Raw genomic sequence first — 6,026 nt, forward strand, 5'->3', positions numbered from 1 at the left:
ACATAGAGAGAGTATTCGCTTAACAAAACTGAGAACCCCGGTTCGAATCTCAGCTGGCGCAATTTTTTTTTTTTATTTTTTAAAAGTGACTAGTCGCTTTTTATACCCGTTCGGGTATAAAGTTGAACAATTAGTCTCTTCATAGGACATGCTCGAACAAAAGCGATCAGTTCATTCCATATAAAGAGATCAAAAGTGGTATTAGTCGCATGCTCCTTTGCGATTGCTCCCGGAGTCATCCCGGATTAGTCGCATTTTTTGCAGGGTATGTATGTTTGTGCATGCATGTGTGTATGTGTGTGTATTTATTTAGCTCTTCGTTTAATTTTATACGCTCCAATTTGGCAACCTACATACTTGCCAATCTAATATTTACCATTTGTATACAGGCATAAAATTGTTTATACACTTCAGTTTATATTTTAGTGTTTTATGGAAAAATATCTTTGTTTAAAAATTAATTCTAGTTTACTCAGATTTAATCTACTAAAAGTTTTACTTGTATATAAATATTTGCTGTATTCGTCGAGTGAAACTTTTAATCGTTTCGCTTAACAAATATGTGCAAAAGTATTTATGTATGTCTGCCAGAGGCTGTGCAAGTGTAAGCTAGTTAGTACACCATTACACTTTTATTCTAAAAATTTTGTTATTTTGATTTAGTTTTTTTTTTAATTTTTTTTTTTAGTTTCTCTTATATATGTATGTATGTATTTTAATTATTTTATTTATATTTTCTTACATTTAAAAATTTGTAATTTTCAACTATTTTTTTAGGTTTTTGTTATTTTGTATTTTTTTTTTTTTTGTTGATCTAAAGCATTCGTTAGTCATTCAATCTGAAAATGTTCTTAAATTTGTCGAATAAAAAAGTTCATATCGAAACTCGAAAAAATCACGAAGAGTCCCGAATAGGTAAATAGGTTCCGAAATATTTTTAACATGATTCAGGCAAAATATAAAAAAAAAAATAAAAATATTTGGTATTTCTTTGAAAAAAATTTTTATTTTTATCCTTTTTTAATTTCACTTTTTTTTTAATTGAAGTTTATGTTTTTATGGGTTTTGTGTTATTTCTACTTTTTTTGCTGAAGTATTCATAAAAATTAAATTTAAGATTGAAAATCAAATAAAAAACGAAAAGTCATAAAAGAACATATAGTTTATACTAGAACAAAAAAGAAAAAAAAAACACTCCAAAATTTGTGCAAAAAAATCAATAAATCTGCATAAAAATTTTCAACATTGCAATCATCAATTTTTGGAAAAATTTAATAAGCAAAAAAAAACATCGCGAAATAAAATCAAAATAACAACCTTGCATGCAGCCTTGTGAAAAATTCTCTGTACGTAAACTTTTGTGGTTGACAGTACTTACATACATATACATACATGCATGCCGACCAATTCCAAAGCCGACCATGCGCTGTCATTTGTTCGCTTTCTGTTACAATTAAATAGATAATGTCAGCCGCTTTTGATTGCGCTCGTGGCCTTATTCTCCGCCACAACACTCACGGCACATCATAATTTCAGCATTGTCAAGCTTTATTATACATATTATTAAATTCGTGTCATTGCGCCAGCTAACGCTTGTGCCTGTCTACTCCCACTTGCTAAACAATTATCTGCATATCTATTAGGGCCATTTGTGGCGCAGTTGCTGTTAAATTATTTATAATTATAATTAGTAATTTCATAATGAATTTATTCACTTTTCTGCCGGGTATATCTACAAACACAAACAATCACGTGTATGTAATCACTTTGTATGCACATCTTCGGTTGAAATGTTGATTAAAAGCTTAAGCTTGTCGCGCTGATAGTTGTTTGTTATTCTTATTATTTTTAATATTTTTCCATTTTTTTTTTAAATACATACATACATATTTGTTTCTATTAAATTTCAATATAATTTTTCTTTATTTTTCCACTCGCGTTTTACTCATTCGAGTACTGTGATAAGCATTTGATATACATAGCTAATCTAGATTGACATTTGTATAACGGCATTAAGTATTTAGGTTATAATTTTTGTCATAACAAGGTTGATAGCGACCTTGCATAGCTCCACGCATAGACTTAAATACTTGCAAGCGTTAAGTGTTAATAGAAAAATCTTTTAATATTCCGTCACCTCAATTACCTAACCCCTTTTGGCAGCTGCTCCGCTTGCAGCCGCCCGAGTGCGTGTGTATAAAGGAATTAGTGTTTTGTAAATGATTTCTATATTCAACTTACATTTTCACGCTAATTGAATTTTTGTGTAAAATTTTAGTTGATGCATCTAACCTTTGTAGCTCATTACTCTTTCTACCCTACGAATCTGTTTTAATTAAATTATTTTATTCATTGTCACTCAGCCGCAGTTGGTGAGTGAACTTCTATGTGACTGTTGGTTGCGATTGTTGTTGTAGAGTGTGCTCCCCACTGTGGCATTTGGATACAAAATTTAAAGCAAAAGTATCAGCCCTTTGCCCCTCGGCCGTTTGAACTTAATTTGTTTGCCGAGGAAAAGAGTATATAACTAATATTTTCACATATGTTGCCTTTTGTAATCAGCCTAAGGCGTGCTTGCTCAGAGCTTCCTCCTACTTTTTTGTAACCGCCGGATTCAAAAAGGTTTCATGTAAACAAAACGCACCCTAGTGCCCATTTTTTGTAACAATGAATTTCGAATTCAGATTCCTTGGATCCCGAAACCGCCAGCGAAAAAAACGCTTAAAATCGCCAACCTGAGAATACTTTCCAGACTTTCAGAAAAACTTGGTTTCATCAATTCCCCAGAAAAAAAACCGAAAGTGTCGTTCAGTGTAATGATATCGATGAATATCTCGATGTTAGTGTTATGCTATATATATGTACATCAATAAATTTTTAAATTAACCGATAAAAATGTACATACATAAATAAGTATCGATTACTTTTCCCAAACGATAATAATGAATGTTTCGATAACGTTAAATATATCGATAACAGTATATAAATGAATGCATATTGATAAATATATAAATGTCACGATAACTATATACATAGGCAAATAAATAAATCGATTTTTTTCGATATACATATGTACATGACATATCGAAAAAATCGATAATTGTTTCGATATCTTCCTGGAAAATGTATCGATATCGTCTTCAATCAAGCTGTCACCAAATATCTCGATTACTACTGATTTTATTATCGATATCGATAAATATCTCGATTATTGCTGATATGTATCTCAATCACAATCGGTAAACACATGTTTTCTTGTACATATGTATGTATGTATGTATGTATGTATGTATGTATGTATGTGTGTACACATATTAATAAGTACGACGATCAATAAAGAAAATACAGTATCGATAAACACGCAGAATCGATAAATATGGAATAAAATTTGCTACTTTGCTGCTACACTGACCTTCGCCTGTGAAGGTAACTACTGACGTCATCCTCATCCAATGAGTACATACATACATACATAAATGCCTTCTGTAAAAAGTTCGAGCACAAAAGTTTTTTATCGTATTATACGTCAATTGCATTAAAGTGCCAAATAATACTAACACATTTATTTCACGACTTTAGATTTTCACTTTCAAACTTTGACTCCTTCCGAGCGCGATTAATTTCATTGCGCAAATAATCAAGAAATTTGTTTGGTACGGAAAACTTTTGGCGAATTTTCGGCTAATTCTTTTTCAATTGTTATATTTTCGCAATTTCATAGGGCCTAAGTTTGTGTATTATATGTTTGTATGTTTGTATGTTTGTATGAACTACAGCCACATTAAAATATACTTATGTACATACATACATACATATTTGGTGTCTGGTACTCATAAAATTGTAAAAAACATGGCACATAGACGTCGAAACTGCTGCTAAGCGCATTTACTCGCTGAAAAAGCAAAAAGCAGAAAAAAAACAACTTCCATTAACTCGAAAGTTTTCCTTCACTTAATCCCTACGCTGTTTCACCATTATTTCACCAAACAAACAAAAGCATATTCGTCAGACCTATGTATATATATGTATATATGTATGTTTATAGGTACAAGTACTATACTAAATTTCTCATTTATTCTAGTATCTATTATATGTAGCTATGCGTGTATGTCTTTTGACCGTAAATATGTATGCTTTAGGTGTACAAATATCCAGTACGAGTACGCGTCACAGCATATTAGTTTATTTTGTAGGGTCTTACGTAAAGTAAACACTCAACAAAGTGAAAACAAACATATCAACAATGATAACTTCAACCCTCTCGAATAATTCAGACATAACTACATACGTACATAAATATGTATGTAGATATGTATGTACTGCTGAGGGTTGCCACTGGCGAAAAAAAATACTTACCATCCAATTGAAAAACAAAAATGTACCAAATCTGGAAAATATTTACCAATAAAGAAACTTCAACATTTCAAAAAATTTCATCTCAAGTTTTTACAGACAAACGCAGTGACACAAAAATCCGCCTGAATTTTTTTTTTAATATTCAAAATGTTTTTAAAGTAAACATTTTTTTTCTATATATATTTTTTTTTTGTTTAAGAATATTCTTTGCGCTTTAACCAAACCCATACAAATCAAGGATTCAAGCTATTAACAACATTTAGAAAAATTGAAAAACATTTCGTCTAAATTTCGAACTTTTCACTCAGAATTTTTTGAACATTTTTGGGTATGCAGTTTTGTAGGCCATGGAGTTTAAGTATAACCAACAATATGCAGTTGAAAATTCCCATTGATTTTTTTTTGTTTTTTTTTTTTGCCGTCGGTTTTTTTTTCATTTAAAAGTTGCCTGGCGTTGATTTTTTTTTCTTGCCAACAGGTGTGTAATTACACTTTTTATTTAAAGAATTATTTAAACTATTTAGGCAATCAAGAGCTCCTCAAGATTCCAGTAAAATGAGTTTTGAATGGAGGACGATATGTTCGCCTTTTATCGATATATAAAAATTGTGCATTAAAACGTTCGAAAATTTGTGCTATAAGGAACAACTACACTTTTGAAAAGAAATTTATAAAATAAAGACAGCTGCGCAAAATAAATTTTTTTGGTAATAATTTACCAAAGTGGCAACCCTGCTACCGCTGAAGGAAAACTTATGTACGTACACCCCCATATGTGCACTTCTTTCACAGACGCGCCATGTGCACGAACTCGGTGGCTGACTTTTGCTCAGCTAAAACGCGCTTCGTCGCATCAGCAGCGGCAGTGGGAGCGGCGACATTAGCAACGCTAAGTATTTATCAGCTAAATTAAAAGTACACATGTATGTATGTATGTACATTTGCGTGTTTTTAGTTTTGTGTACTTTCTCTACGCGCCACATTTTATATTTGTACAAAAGAAAAGCAAGTATAGAAAGAATAAAACAAAAATCAAATAAGACAACCAAAAGAGAACTTAACTTAGCTTTGAGTTTTTGAGCTTCAGACCTCAAAACTTTTGCGTTTGCCATTATCGCAACTTTTTCATTTTCACTTTAGGGCTATTGTGTGCTCGCCGTACGACCGTACGACCGACCCCCCCATGCATGCATGGCCCAACAGCGTGTCAAATAATCGCACACACATCCATTGAGCCGTTCATCCCTCCATCCATCCATATTTTCATACAGGCATCCATGCATCAGTTCATCTCCATGCTTCTGGGCGGCCAACCGGCCAACCGACCGACCGACCAGCCCAGCCCAGCCCATCTATTCAAATGAACTACATATTCCATCTTTTGACGCCATAAAGAAAACAATCCTGCCTGCCTGCCTGCCTGCCTTCCATGCGAACAAGTATTTGTTATTTATAGTGCTGTTGCGAATATTGCCTGCCTGCCTTTTGGCAGTTGGTTGTAGAAGTGAGTGAGTGAGTGAGTGAACGAGCGACGTGACCCAGAGACATTTTGGCCCGAAAAATTGGGGGGACAGCTAAGCTATTGTTTTTGTGTGTGTGTGTGTTGTTGGTATTACATAGATGTTTTACATTCCATCAGCAGTCAGCATGCTTTTGGCATGCAGTAATGG

Source organism: Rhagoletis pomonella, unplaced genomic scaffold (genome assembly GCF_013731165.1).
Source record: "Rhagoletis pomonella isolate Grant_MI unplaced genomic scaffold, Rhpom_1.0 Rhpom_scaffold_00001, whole genome shotgun sequence".
Taxonomy (NCBI): Eukaryota; Metazoa; Arthropoda; class Insecta; order Diptera; family Tephritidae; genus Rhagoletis; species Rhagoletis pomonella.